This window comes from Triturus cristatus, chromosome 8 (genome assembly GCF_964204655.1).
Source record: "Triturus cristatus chromosome 8, aTriCri1.1, whole genome shotgun sequence".
In the NCBI taxonomy this organism is placed as follows: Eukaryota; Metazoa; Chordata; class Amphibia; order Caudata; family Salamandridae; genus Triturus; species Triturus cristatus.
In genome coordinates, this window is record NC_140591.1 from 1,058,486,360 (window position 1) to 1,058,502,083 (window position 15,724).

Genomic DNA, 15,724 nt, shown 5'->3' on the forward strand with positions numbered 1-15,724 from the left:
TTCAGGTGGTGTGCCAACCTAATTAAAATATGTGAGCCCTGTCTGGATAGTTAATGATCCACAGGGACTAATGTATGAGTGTGGTCGACATGTTTCTTGCCAACTGCCCCTAACAGATCGCTCGGCAATTCTTCAGGACCGTGGTTTTGAGAGAAAGTGCTCAGAAATAACTCTACTAAAATGCCAGTGAGAATAAAATGAGTACATCACCAGCAAAGATCAATGCGGTCCCAGGGAGGTGGAGGGACCTGCAAGTAAGAGACCTGAAAAAAAGAATGACACAAGACACAAAATCACAACGTTTTGACATGATTCATGATAATTGTGCAAGATAGCAAAATCCAGGATGGTGTCATGCTGAGCATGCGTGTGGACGAAGAACACATGAGTTCTACGTCAAGTGGAGGACTACGAATGAAAGTGCAAGTGAGAAGTTCAAGGTTAAAAACAGGGCGCCATCAGACTGAGTGCATTCGGAATCGCAAGACCCAAATAGTGCAAAAGTGACTCGCCGTAGTGATATGACTTTCTCAGTAACAGCGAGTGCAGTGTTCAATGTGCGATGTACAAGAATACTGTACTAGATTAAGGATACGGCAAACAGATCGCACGACAAAAACGTGCGTAGTAGTAACTCACCCCCAGTTGTGGGGTCGTGGGTAGACGAGTTTGCCGAATGAGCGGTTTGTTGCTCACCCTAGAACAAAAAACAAAAAACAAAGGCAAAAAGGCTTTTGATCGCATAGTTGGAACAGCGATCAGAATAGTACGTGGTCTTACCGGTGCTCCGTAGGTGGCTGGAAGGTGGTACTCACATGCGGGGGGCATGCAACTAGCGGTGCTCCTACCCTGGCTCTGGCTCCCGTAGGGAACGGAGCCGGCGGGGGAGCTGAAATAGAGGAAGTGATGGTCGGGCACATGACGATAGACTAGACTGCATTGGAGGTCGGCCATATTGGAAGTGCTGTCTTCCCAAGTTCAAAAAAACAAAATAAACTTTATTGATACTGAACAGGGAAAGCGGGAAAACCGCAGCGGTGGGTCAAAGGATTGTGTGACAGTGCCTGGTCTCTCAGTGGTGTGAGTGACGTAGGAGGCTAGGACGCTCAAGAGGCAATGTCCAGTATGTTGCGCTTGAAAGCTAAAAGCGCTATGGGGCCTGGCTAGTTCAGCGGTATAATGGTAGGCTGTGTCCAGTGAATGGTGTAATAGACTTAAAACGCTAAGGGACATGGCTAGTTTACTAGTGAAGAGTAAAATCTTCCATGAAGTGTGGTTTAGGAAATGTGTGGAATGAAAGGACCCTAGTAAATGACCCAATCTAACGCTGTTGATGTTGGGTGTGAAGCCAAGGGGGAGATGTGGTAAAAAAGGCGAATTAAGCATTATTCAGTGCGGCCCAAGGAATTTCGTCATTGAGGCCATTAATATGGCTTGAGATTTTGAAAATCCATTTTTGTTCCTTTTTGAAAAGGGCATCTTTGCTGATCCTGGGGAAAGATTTGAGTATTGACCAGCTTATGTCATTGCCCGTGTGGTTCATTTTGTAGGAAGTGAGTACACATTTTGGTGTTATCCCTCCTGCACCTGATGTTACTGCGGTGTTCAGAGATTCTGATTTTTACAGGGCGGGTTGTCATCCCTACGTACATGAGTTGGCAGGGACAATTGATTAGATAGATGCAATTGCGTGTGTTGCAATTTGTGTGTGTTTTTTGTGCCCAGGTTAGATGCTCTATGAGTTTGATAGTCTTACTCGCTTTTGTCAGTGGACACACTATGCATTGTCCACACGGGTAGTGGCCCATGACTGGTGGCAGGTTCCAGAGTCGGTGGTTGGCAGGGGGTTCTCTCCTAGGTCTGGTTCTGATTAGAAGGTTTTTCAGGTTGTTGGTTCTCTTGAAGGCAAATCTAGGTTGTGGTATTAGACAGTCTCCAAGGGCCAACAGTCTCCAATGTTTTTTTATTTGGGTCCGAGTAGTACCTCCCTGTTGGTGTTACGTGCCCTTTTAAAGGCGGCTTTGGTGGGTCCCATTGGGTATTCCCTTCTCGTTAGGTGGATGGTGAGTTCCTGCGCCTGTGTCTTGAAGTCCTCCACTTTGCTGCAATTACGTCTAAGTCTTAAGTATTGTCCATAAGGTAAGTTGCCACGTAATGCTTTGGGATGAAAACTACTAAGGAGGAGGGGCTGTGACTGTCGGTAGGTTTTTTGTAGGTTTTTGTGGTTAGGCCTGTGGACGAGCAGTGTATTAGGAGGTCCAGGAAGGGTAGTTCATGGACTGATATGTTAGCAGTGAAGCATAGGTAAGGGTTAAGGCTGTTGACCCAAGCCACAAAGTGGGGTATGGAATCCAGGTCTCCTTTCCAATTGATGAGAATGTCATCTATGTAGCGGCGCCATAGGGTAACGTTGTCCTTGTATATGTTGGTACTGGTCAAGATGTGTTTGGCTTCGAAATAAGCCATGTAGAGGCATACCAGGCTGGGGGTGAAGGTGCTCCCCATCGAAGTGCCCTGTACTTGATGGTAGATTTGATCTTCGAATTGGAAGTAGTTTTCGGTAAGGGCGATGTCCACACATTCCATAACAAATGATATTGATGTAGGTGAGTTCCATGCTTGTGCGCGTAGGACTTCTTCTACAACTTCCAGTGTGGCCCTCTGAGGAATGTTAATTTAGAGGGCCTCTACGTCCAGGGTGATCAAGGCATCCAGTGTGGCTCCCTCGTTGTTGTGAAGTTCGATGATGTTCAGTACGTCCCTTGTGTCGAGTAGAAATTTAGTTTTTTTTGTACCAATGGTCGTAGGAAATGGTCACAAAAACGGGAGAGGGGTTCTAGGACAGACCCGATCCCTGACACAATGGGCCTCCCTGGTGGTGGTCGGGTGCCTTTGTGGATTTTGGGTAACGCATAGAAGTACGGTACTTGAGGGTTGTCATTCATGAGAAATTCAGATTTGTTCTTAGATATCCATCCTTGTGTCATTGGATTAGTCATGAGAGATCTTATTGTGATGAGTAGTCTCTTAGATGGGTCTTCTCTTATGTGGACGTAGTACCGAGTTTCATTGAGTTGCCGGTCCTGAAGAATGGCCGAGCGATCCGTTAGGGGCAGTTGGCAAGAAACATGTCGACCACACTCATACATTAGTCCCTGTGGATCATTAACTATCCTGACAGGGCTCACATATTTTAATTAGGTTGGCACACCACCTGAATAAATGCAATTCCCTGTGGCAGTGCCAGACCTATTTTAGACCACTAGCACACTCACTCACTACACTGTTCACTTACCCCCACGCACCAAAACGGCTGTCTCTTAAAAGATCTCTGACAAAGAGCCCCTTTGCGGGAGCCCGTCGGGCATTGCAGCGCCGGCCCGACGAGGAGCACAGCCCAATGATGAAGCATGACACCTTGCTAGGTGTGAGAGGGCAATCAATAAGAGACCTGTTCTCTTCACTTTTTCCCCCCTTTCTTTTTTCCCCCTTGAGGAACTGCACACCCACTGCCTTTCGTAAGGTGCACACTCCCAATTGCCTGAGATGTAATTATGCTGATGGTGCCTTCTCTCACATGCTTAAGGGTTGCCCTGTCATCAGGTGCTTCTTGCAGGAGAGAGCAGGGGAACTCACAATGGTCCTGGAAGTGCTGGTCAGTGTATCCCCCAGTGTACACTCCTATTTTCTGCTCTCTGGGGTCTGTGCAGGTGAAAAGGGATATCACCAAAAATTGAGGATGTCCCTAGGTGCCCACCGAGCACATGTGGATTATGGGTATGATATATTGCATGGAAGTGAAACGTGTGGTGTATAAAGCCAGGGGATGCCTGGGGAAGTATGGATAGATTGTTTATACTACTATGGACTTGAAAGTGGTGGTGAAGCTGCAACGGGGTTAACCTCCTCCCACCAAGGGCGATCGAACTTGGATGCGGGAGAGACTGGCAGTGCGCAAGGGGAGGCGGGATCGGCCCAGATTGAATGGAAGTCTGACGCACATTCCATGTTAACCTCTTGTAGGATTAAAGCGCTGTGTTTCTACTACACTTTTGTGATGCACTGGAAACTGTCCTGTACGACTCAGGGGTATATTGTGTTGATGGATAGTTGTGACATGTTATCCACAGAAAACAACAATAAATACTGTTTAGTTTTTGTTTTAGAAAAAAACTGTTTTACCACTCATCCCATCCAGATCTGGAATACATGTCCTTGACTGATAGAGTTAATGCCTCTGGCTCAGTACTAAAGCCTGCCTCTGAACCTGGAAAGAGCACATGGGTGTTTATGCTGACCATGTAAGAGAAATTAGCTATTGGTAGAGGACAGCAACAACTGGCAGAAAAATTGAAAGCCTTAGAACTTCCTCTTTTGACTTGAAGATGCCTGGGAAGGCTTTTCCTATTCATTCGCAGGACCCTCCCAGATAGCTAGGTCACAGTAGTGGAGAGAACCAATTTTCACCTTGGCAGATGGGAGGACAGCTCATTTAAATAGAAGAGTGGCTAACGAGCTGAAAGCAGACCTGCCTGAAGGCAGATGAGTTCTGCCATCTTAAAATGGAGACCCCTGGATATTTTTACAGGAAAACAAATATGAAGTGCTGCAAAAAGAGCTGGGGACTAATACTTAGCCTTGGGTTGTAGGATTTCTCCAGTCAGTGTCTAGTGCATAGGTTGAAATTCCCCTCCGTCTGGGGAGTTGGCGAAGTTTTGGCCACTCCGTGTTACACATGTAACGCAGAGTCACGGCCAAATTCCGCCAACCGCCGAGTGGTGGAGTTTTTTATTGCATTCTCTGCTCCAATGGTAAGTTGGCGAATGCAAGTGAGAATTGGCATCCCCTAGCATGATATTTGGGGACTAGGAGGGCACCCAGCGAGATATTCACATTTGTGGTGAGAAAGCTGCTTCTCGAGTTGAAAACCTACTTTAGTGGCAGCAAAACTAACTCAAGCAGCAGCCCCCTCTGGCACACTGTGTGGTGCGGTTTACGATGATTTTTCAGTGCGGAACAAGCTCCTGGCGCTAAAAAGCAGCACAAGCAGCGCAACATGCTGATTTCTGCCCCTTTCGCAGAACTCCACGAAATTTCGCGGAGTCTTCATGTAACTCTGTGGAATTCCGCAGAGTGAAACTCTGTGAGTTCCACACACCCCTACATAGGATAAATCTGGACTCGGGTAGACTCCACCTGACAAAGAAAGCCCTGCAGGAAGTACTCTACAGACTCTTACTGAAAGAACAGAATTCACTCAAGAATTCCAGAACTGCTGAATCCTGTTGTATTGAGGGACTGGAACTGCTCCAGAAAGGTCTAGTGGTTGGCTTCTTTTCATTTGCCTGTGTCAGTGTTGCAAAAAGCAGAACGAATCTTGACCTTAGGAGGGCCCAGCTGACGACTGAGGACTGGAAACTAGAGGAAACCTGGCTGGGGAGAGACCTGGTGCCCTGCCATGAGAAGCTACAGACTGCAGAACTGAGCAAGAGGGACTTTTTCAGAACTTTGACAAAAGTGGGACATACTAATAATTCCACCTCCAGAGGAACATAAGAAGGTGCTAATGCTGGCCCAGGGAAGTTGCACTCATGACGGGCAAGAAAATTAGGTTGGAGGACCTTGTGTCAGAAGAATATGACTACTTGGAGCTCAGCCTCTGCCTTGAAACTTGCCCCCAATGGATAACTTTGGCTCCAAATTCAGAGACTAAGCCTACAGATAAAAACTGTGACGGGATCACCTGCTTGGGTATTTGATCTCTGCCCTATATTTATCAAAAATCCACACCAGAACAGATCACTTCAGTCCAACAACACCCATTTGCCAATTGTTCTGGGTACTGCTGCAGTTTCTTTAGTGCATCACTTCTCTTTTCAATGTTTTGTCTGGTGAATAAATAAATAAAAAGAATAGCTTATTGACACCCTAAAACATATTTTGGACATTGATTCTGATTGCTGTTCCTGATGATCAAATCCAGTCTAAGGCAGTTCCCTGGATGGCGGCGTCGTGGAGTCTGGTGGCTAGTGTGCAGTGGGAGATGCTGTCGAAAGCTGCTGATAGGTCTAGGAGCATGAGGGCTGCAGTGTGGACTTGGTCGAGTAGGTTGTGGGTTTCGTCAGTGGAGGCTCTGAGGGCGGTCTCAGTGCTGTGGTTGCTGTGGAATCTAGATTTAGAGGAGTCAAGCATGTTGTTAGTTTCTATGAAGTGTGCTAGCTGGGTGTTGATGACTTTCTGAATGGCTTTGGTGGCGAAGGGGAGAAAGAGATGGGCCTGAAGTTCTTGAGGTCTGTTGGGTCTGCGGAGGGCTTTTTGAGGAGGGGTTTGACTTCGGCACGTTTCCAGTCATCTGGGAATGTGGTTGTTTCATGGGAGCAGTTAATTGTTCATCGAAATTGGGGGGCGGTTGTGGCTCTGTTGAAGATGTGAGGCGGGAAGGGGTCAGTGGCTGGTCCGGAGTAGATGCTTTTCATAGTCTTTTGCGGTGTCTTCTTTGGTGAGAGGGGTCCAGGTGAGGAGGGTAGGCTGGTTGGCGTAGCTGGTGGGGGATGTTAGGTCGGGGCCGTGGTCTAGGTCATCAAAGTTGTCGTAGAGCATCTTGATCTTGTGGTGGAAGGAGAAGCTGAGTTTGTTGCAGAGGTATTGGAAGGGAGGAACATCAGTAGTTTCACTGTTGGGTCTGGTGAATTCTTGTATGATGGCTGTGACTGAGATGAACTCAAGCATTCAACTCAGCACTGTTTAAAATGTTTCCATTTGATTACAACTGTGATCATTGATATTATTCCTGCCTTGCTGGAGACTTCTGCTGTGGTGGTTGTACCTGCTGTGGTGGCAACTGTTGTACTAATATCAACATAAAATAAATGTTGATGTGGTGAGCTTGTGGCTTGCGTTAACAGCCCTTTGCTAACTATATACCCTTGGTGTTGTGCTGTCTGAAGGTTCTATCATCATTTTGCTAACTACATAGCTTTAGCACTTCTGCACTGTGCATCAGAGATTGTCAAGGTTCTCTGTAATCCTGTAAACTCTAAGAAAGGCCAACTAGAGCTGGAATTGGAACGGTATGGTGTTGTTGGTTTGATTGGGGGAAAGTGCTGTTAGGTCTCTGAGGATGGCTCGTTATGGTGTACCAGAAGTGTGTTGAGGGCATAGGAAAAATTCTGGTGGTTGTGTACTGGATAGTGGTGGGGTGGATCTAGGATTTGGGTGGCATATGTATGATCGTCATAGTTCCTGTGTGAATCGAAATCTCAGTGTGTCACTGTTATTTAGAAAATAAAATCAATGTAAAAAAAAAAACAAAGCAACTTTTAAAACGTCCGACAAATGCCATATTTCTTCCTCTTTCAGGACACCCCCCTCCTAATAACCCCATGGGCAGAAAACCTCTCTGCTGGCATTTCATAAAATTGTCCAGCCAGCACTTGGCAGATGAGGAGAAAACAAAATCCCCTTTATGGAAATTTATGTTAGAATATTTTCTACGTACAATCGACCCAGAAGCACGACTGTACTTCAATGAGGTCCCTAATCGAGATTCACTCAGATGAAGGTTCAAAAGGTATTCTTCTGCTGTGGACTCCTTTGGAAATTAATTGTCACACCTCCTTAAGGTAAGCAAACTATCTTTTTTGCTGTTGCTATGTGGAGATTTTGGATAGTTGCACTAGTGAGAAAGTTGAATAGCGTTAATCATTACAGCTTCTGAAGTTAAGTGTTGGCATGTAGGCAGATTTGATGCATAACTATGGTTCATATTCATAGTGCCACACTGGACCCTTAGAAATCATGGGTCTCTTTTGAGGCTTCTGAGAAAATGTGTAATTGGACAACACTGGGGTCATTAGGCACTGCACTGCTATGGTGAGGCTTTTGAAAGTTAAATTGGTGTTGCTGTGTAGTAGACTGGTGCTATGTTTTGGTTTCTGATAGATTGGTTTGCAGACTTTTCAGTTGGTGTTGCTGTGGTAGGCTCTTTGGAGATGTGTTGTAACAGCTGATTTACTTTGCTACCCTGAAAAATTGCAGAACTACCTGGAGGTTTATAAAAGCTATTTTTGAAGATACCTCTGTCGATGCAAGCTCCATAGCGTGAAATTAATCTACAGTGGTAGGCGTTCTGCAAAGGATTTTTAAAGGCTCATGTGTCTAGCTACTTTGCTGGGAGTGAAGAGTGTCCAAGGGGCTAAGTCTGCTTAAAATATCCTGTGATCAAGAACAATGGCTGTTGAGCAGCACTCTTTGGGTTACGTGGTGGAGTCTCCTTCACTCCTGCAGGTTGCACATTGTCAGAAAACTTGTGGGCGTGCTCCAAGAAAAGGTCCTTTAGGATACTCAGTTCCTTGGTCAACAGCTTTATCTTGGCTTGAAGGCGCTTCTTCTTCTCTTTGAGGTGGGTGACCCGCTGCAGGATGTCCTGGCCTTCTGCTTGTTCTTTAAGTGGTTTTTCTTCATGGCCATGTTGCTTCACTCACGCTGCTGGCGATTCTCGTTGCTTGCCCGGTCAATCTGGGCACCTTTCTTGCATTGCTTGCCCCCTCCACTGCTATTGCTGCTGCAACCACCTCCCCCCATCCGCCAGAACTGGCAGGCACCAGCTGAGGGGCCTGTTGGACCATGCCGGGAAGCCCGAGCAGGTTACCCAGCCTATTCTGTTCTGTGTTGCCGTCGGCTAGCTGGGCCATGCTCATCGGAGACAGCTCCCCTGCTCCCCAATTATGGCAGTCTGGGCCTCCTGGGAATCAGGATTGATTTCAGTGGGCAAGACACCCTTTATATGTTGGATTTAGCCGGAGGTGTGAGATCCCAGTCCTGGTCTCTGGTAATAGTCCCATGGAGAGGAGGCAACCGGTCCGTGCCTCTGCACTGTCTCGGTCAGTGAAGAGTGATAGCCATAGTTAACTGCTAAACCTGTGCTGTGTTGCATACATGTGAGATATTATAACAAGTCCTATTAATAGGTTATCATGTGGGAGAAAAACAAGGTTAAGGATACCCATTCTGTGTCAACACTGTTTAAACACATTGCAGAACTTTTGCAACAACAGTGCAGGAGTGGACTTTTGTGAGATGTTCTCTTCCATTGGTGCTGTTGGTTGCTGGGTTGTCCCATGGGAAAAACATAATGAAAAGCATCATAGAATTAAAATTAACAGATACGGGGGGGGAGTGGTTTTGGCGCCTGGCAAGATGGTCACCTAACGGTGCTGCTCCTCCATGTCAGGACTCTTCGCGATGTGAAACGGCATCCTCCTGCATTCTCCTTTGAAGCACTGCTCCACATCGCTTACCGGAATGTGTTGAGACTCTGGTGAGCTCATTTTCAATTTGCAGCGAGTCACGCTTCTCCCGCATTTTACTTCTGATGGTAGCGCCTCAGAGCAACCGCCATTTTGATTAAAGGCTGGCTCTTTCACAGCTCTCCTGAGATGGAGCGCATGAATGACTGTCTTCCTGCTCCTGCGCCTGATATGCCCACAGCCTTAAAACATGCCGCTGCTCTTTCCAAGTGATATTTTTGTGTCTTCTGCAACAGGGTACTGGTGACATTTCCTGAACTGCTTACAATTACCTCAGGATGCTTGTCATTTTTTCACCATTGCTCACTCAGCTTTTTCAAGGCTGCTCATGTGAAATGTGAATAATCATTCCAGTCCTTCAAGGTTCCTGTGATTTTTCTGAAGATGTTTCACTATGACTCCTCCTCTTGGTCATAACTCTGAATGAGTCACTCCTATTGTCTAAGCCCATTGCGTATTTCACCTTTTTGAAGGTTTCCTGCTACAATTCAGTGTTTTTCCTCATCGCTTTGACTGCGTCTTTTTGAAGTCTCTCTCAGTATGCTTTGAGGTCATATGTCCTCCCCGAGGAGGCTTACAGTGGCATTTTTTCTTTTTTTTTTGTTGTGACGTGCGTGGCATTCTGTGCGTTGTGCTGCATATGGGTAAATTACGCAAGCCACAGTCTGTTTCTTGTTCCTAAGTTGCGCACATCACTCCCGCCTCCTTCACCATTACAAGCAGTACCAACACCTGTTGTTACCAGATAGATGCGCACCGGCCAAATGCACTCGGCTAATTTAAACCTCCAACAGCACTGTGCATCTCTGTGCTTTCCAACGGACTTTCATATTTGCACATTGTCCTTCTAATATGAGGTTTTTCTCAGGAATCTCAACGTCATAAAGCACTCTTTTCTACTGATGTATCAAACATTATACAATGGCGACCATTCTGCATTACCAGTAATTTTCAGCACATGACTAACTTATTACCTGCTTCAATTTTTACTGCAGGCTATGTGAGGAATTAGCAGTACTTTCACATATGAATTGAAGTTGCAACATCTTTTCTATACAACTGCATTTTCATATCAGATTTTCTGGCTTCTGCAGTACTACAAGTTGTTGTTAAGCATCTGCTTTTACCTGACTTTTGTCTTTTTAAAATTCTGTCATTTTATTTTGGTGGTAAATCTTCTGGGAAGCCTAGATATTTCAAGTGCCAACAACTTTGAACAATGACTATTGTACTTTCTGCCGGTTAGCCATTTATGGGGAAATTGCGCAAGCCAAAATTTGTTTTTGTACCAACGAAACATACCACTATAGCAATTTCTCCTGCTTCCTCAGTAATACACTCTTCTCCCATCGCTGACAAGATGGCTGGGGTGTCTTCAAATGGCAACTCCTCCTCACAGTCTACCTCTAACAAATCATCTCCACCTACTTCCTCATCTAAACGTTTTAAACATGACCCTCCTTCTCCTGACAAAACGTCATCTCCTATCTCTATGGAGTTACTCTTGGAGGAGATACGTGCCCTGCGCCCATTTGTGGATGAAAGTAATAATAAAATGCAATTTCTTGAAGAAAAATGGTCTACAATGGAAAGCAGAGTATCTTCAATGGAAGTACAGATTTCAGAGGTACAAGGAAACTCTCGAAGACTTTCTTCTTTGGAAAAAACGGTTCTCAGTCTTCAACAACATACCGAGGATTTAAAAAACAGAAATAGGAGAAATAATCTACGCATATATGGTTTGCCGGAAGCTTTGGAGATGACCCTGTCTCTTTTTTCTCCTACTTTCTCCCAAAACTCTTGGATATGCCCCCTACTACTTCCCTCAGCATTCAAAGAGCTCACAGACTTTTTCCCCGTCCTTCAATCTCTGCAACTTCAGTTAAACCTCGAGGAGTCATCATTCTATTTTTGAAATTTACAGATTTACTTTCAGTTCTCTCCGCTGGCAGAGCTAAACGACAAATTACTTGTTTGGGGCAGAAGGTATTTCTTTCTCAAGATGTATCCAATTCTACGGCGAATAGAAGAAAAGAATTCTTGAATCTTCGTGCACCTCTCCGAACTCTTGGCGCCAGATGTGGACTGTTCCACCCCTGCATGTTCAAAGTGACGTATCAAAATCAAACATGGTCTTTTCAAGACCCTGCGGAACTTAAGAACTTCATTCATATTCACAATACTACTGTTATGGACACAGCTAGTTCTCCAAACGGTTGATTACTTAATCTTTTTCTTTACAGAGTTCCTATAAACGTCTTTAAAGTTTTATGGCACGTCTGTCTGGTTCACCAATGTTCCTATCGGTTCTGTTGGTTTTAAAGTTTCTACTGTCACTCTTAATAGTTTGTTACATATTCATATGTTGTTTTTCTTGTTTATATCTTCATAAGTGTCTTAATTATTTTTATTGTTTCTCTAGCATTGTTCATTCGTAGTTTCATATACTGTTCATTCAAAGTTTCATACACGGTTCATGTTTTGTCATATCTTTTTGTCATTTGTTTGTCAGTCATGTGATCTCCTCTGAAATCATTCAATGTTAATTGTTTGTTTCTCTTATATCGCTACAGGCTCGTTTATGTATTTTCAATTCGTACAATTCGTTCCCTTATTCTTTCTCATCCCGATGCGGTCTGGAGTCTCCAAGTTCAGGCTTCTCGTCTTTTCATGTGTCGTTCCCGCCCCATTGTATCTTTTTTTGTTCCCTTCAGGTATTTTTTCTCAGTCATCCTTGTTGGATACATACTGTCTCCTCTTGCTTTTTCTTTCCCTTTTCTTTCTCCCTTCTCTCCTGCTTCCTTCCCTTTTTCTACCGGATATATTCTTTTCCTTTCTATTTCTATCTGACTTCTCTTTCATTACATACTTATTTCCTATTTTATGCTCACTTGTATTCTTCAATTTATACTGTTGTTACATGATGTTAATCTTTTTCATTCAGAGTTATCACATGGAATGTAAAAGGTTTTGATAATCCTATAAAGAGGCAGAGAATTCTTTCATATCCAGCCTCATACAAACCTGATTTAGTTTTACTCCAAGAAACTCATTTATCTGAGGCTGAAGCTCTCAAACTTAAGCGTAATTGGGTTGGTTCAGTTTTGATATCTCCCACCGATATAAAAAAGAATGGGGTTGCTATACTATGTCATAAAAAGTTTAAATGCTCTGTAGTAACGCAAGATATTGACTCCAATGGTAGGTGGATTCTAGTCAAACTACTAATTAATAATGTCCCTCTCACTGTGTTTAACATTTATGGCTCAACTCAACCTGATCCCATTTTTTGGCCTGCCATTACAGATAAGCTTTTTCAACATAAAGATGATTTTTTTATATTAGGAGGTGACTGCAACCAAGTTATAGACCCTTTTATTGAGCACAAATCCCAGGTACGTTGTATTCCGCATAAAACAAATAAAACAATTTCTTCATACTATTGCACAGACTCAACTAGTTGACGCCTGGAGATTATGCAATCCAGATCAATCAGAATTCTCTTTTTTTTCCACTCCACATGGATCCCTATCTCGGATCGATTACATTTTTCTTTCAAAATTCTTGGCCAAAAACCTAATTTCTTCCTCGATTGAGCCCATTTTAATTTCAGATCATGCTTCAGTAATCGCTGACTTTGATTTACTTCCTCCCCGCTTTAAAGCATCTAGATGGAGATTTAATAATTATCTTTTACAGGATCCAGCTTTTTCCTCCTCTATTATATCCTTTGCTGAAGAATTCTTTTCTATCAATGAAGATCCCTCTATATCTCCTGTTGCGGTATGGGATAGCTTTAAAGCAACAGCTCGTGGTTTTAAATTAGATTATGTCTTTAAGAAAAAGAAACAGTCCTCCATTAAACACAAAGCCCTGTTGTCTTCCATTAAGCACTTAGAACACCAGTTCTACACATCCTCATTGGACTCTACATTGCAGGATCTGGTACGTGCTAAGATGGAATTTAATAAACTTTCTACTGACAATGCGTCCTCCACTCTGCTTCGCAGCAGTGCCCGATATTATAGAGGTCAAAATAAAGTTGGCTCTCTTCTTGCTAATTATTTGAAATCTAGGAAAGAAAAAACATTAATTGAATCCATCCACTCATCTGATGGTAAACTTCTTTTCAAAGATCAGGACATATTAGCCGAGTTTACTAAATTTTATAGCGCCCTATATACTCCTGAGTCACCTCCATCAGATTCACTTATTGATGACTACCTTCATACTATTCACCCTCCTTCATCTTCTGATCTAGACTTCACCTCTTTAGATACAGATCTTTCACTACAGGAAATCTCCTCCTCTTTGAATTCTCTAAAGAAGAAAAAAATCTCCCGGCCCTGATGGCTTTTCTGTTGAATTTTATCTTCATTTTTCTAATTTATTATTACCAAAACCTTTTAACCTTTTCCAACATTTCTGTTCTACAGGAGCAGCAAGTGGTACCTTTCTAGAAGCATCTATATGTCTCATTCATAGAGGGCAAGGACCCCAAAGTATGCAAAAATTACTGCCCCATTTCTTTAATAAATGTTGATTATAAAATGTATGCTAAACTTTTAGCTTTACAACTTGAATCCTTTCTTACTCATTTAATTGGTCCTGAGCAATGTGGTTTCGTTAAAGGTAGGCTAACCTCTGACGACTCTCGTTTATTTTTTAATGTTCTCAGTAAAGCCTCTTCTTTATCTTTTCCTCTTGCAGCAATCTCCATTGATGCAGAGAAAGCATTTGATAGAGTGACTGGTCCTTTTTGTTTAAATCCCTTCGATGGCATGGTTTTGGTACTAAATTCATCTCTCTTATTTCTCTCCTCTACTCTACCCCTACTGCTTCCCCTATCGTTAATGGTCAAACCTCGCAACGCTTCTTACTTCATCATGGTGCTAGACAGGGTAGTCCACTATCCCCTCTTCTGTTTGTTCTTTCTCTTGTACCTTTTCTTTCTCGTATTCATCAAAATTCCTCAATTTTTTGTTTTCCATTTGTGGATCACCATCTAAAATTATCGGCTTATGCTGATGATATTTTGCTTTTCATTTCCAATTCAGATTCCTCTCTCCCTTCATTATTACAAGAGATATCCGAATTCTCGACAGTATCAGGCTATAAGATTAACTCTGATAAAACAGAAGTTTTACCACTTATCAAATTCTCCTTCAAGCAGCAGTTTGAGTCCACTGGTTTTCATTGGAACAGCTCTAAAATCAAATATCTTGGCATTTGATTTTCGAATTCTATTACCAAATCGGTGAAAATAAACTTAGATATAGCTTTGGATCTTATCTCTAAACTATTCACTTCCTGGAATCCTCCCTTTCTCACCTAGTGGGGTCGACTCGACTCTATTAAGATGATGATTACTCCCATTCTGTTATATTATTTTTCAATGATTCCAATACATATCCCTGTTACCTTTTTTAAAAAAAATTGACTCTCTTCTTTCTAAATTTTTATGGAAGAATAAAAAATCTAGAATTTCTTTAACTCATCTTAGGAAACCAAGACTTGTAGGTGGAGTCAATTTTTCAGACTTTCGATTATATCACAAGGCTTTCAGTTTAAAGCAAGCTTCCTATTGGCTTCTTACAGAATCCTCTCCTTTTACTCCTTTATGGGTTAATATTGAGCGTTGTTTGCTCACCCCTTTCTCCATCAAGGAAGTTCTTTCTTTTACTGCTAAAAATGCCCTCACATCCCTTCCACTGTTTAAACACACGTGATCCTTGTTAAAACCTCATTTTCAACCAAAAATAATAACCAGAAATGCTTTTTTACACTCTCCTCTGTGGCATAATCGTCTTATATCTATTAACAATAGACCCTTATACTGGTCCTCATGGAGAACAAGGGGTATTACCGGGGTTAAAGATTTGTTTGATGGTACTTCTCCTTGTTCTTTTCCGGTTTTTCAGACTACATTTAAATGTCCTCATTCTCTTTTATATAAATTTTCCATACTTATGGAATTACTTCTCAATATTTTTTATTCTCTTCCGTCTGATGACTCTTCAATCACGCAAGACTCACTATTAAAAATTTTAACATCAACCCCAAAAGCCTCCTTAATTTATGAATTCTTCTTCACCACAAACCCAGAGCGTGATAAAACTAAGTTTGAACTTGCTTGGGAATCGGACTTTGAATCCCACTGGAACACTGATTTATGGAATAGGATTTGGGCTCGGTCGCTGAAGATTTCAAGATCTGCTTCTGCCACTCAATCTATGTTTTATTTATATCACAGATTATACTTCACTCCTACTTCTCTAGCTAATTTTACACACATAAACGATAAGAAATGCCGGTCCTGTGACTTTCCTTCTGCAGACCTTTCACATCTTCTTTTTTCATGTCCCCCTGTAATCTCTTTTTGGACACAAATCTGGACCCGTCTATCTATCATTTTT

At 42.9% G+C, this 15,724-nt stretch overlaps 1 pseudogene; it reads right to left on the reverse strand.

The window, feature by feature from the left end:
• Positions 1 to 8,194: 8,194 nt before the first annotated feature.
• LOC146805379 (CCAAT/enhancer-binding protein gamma-like) lies at positions 8,195 to 8,699 on the reverse strand (annotated as a pseudogene).
• Positions 8,700 to 15,724: the final 7,025 nt, after the last annotated feature.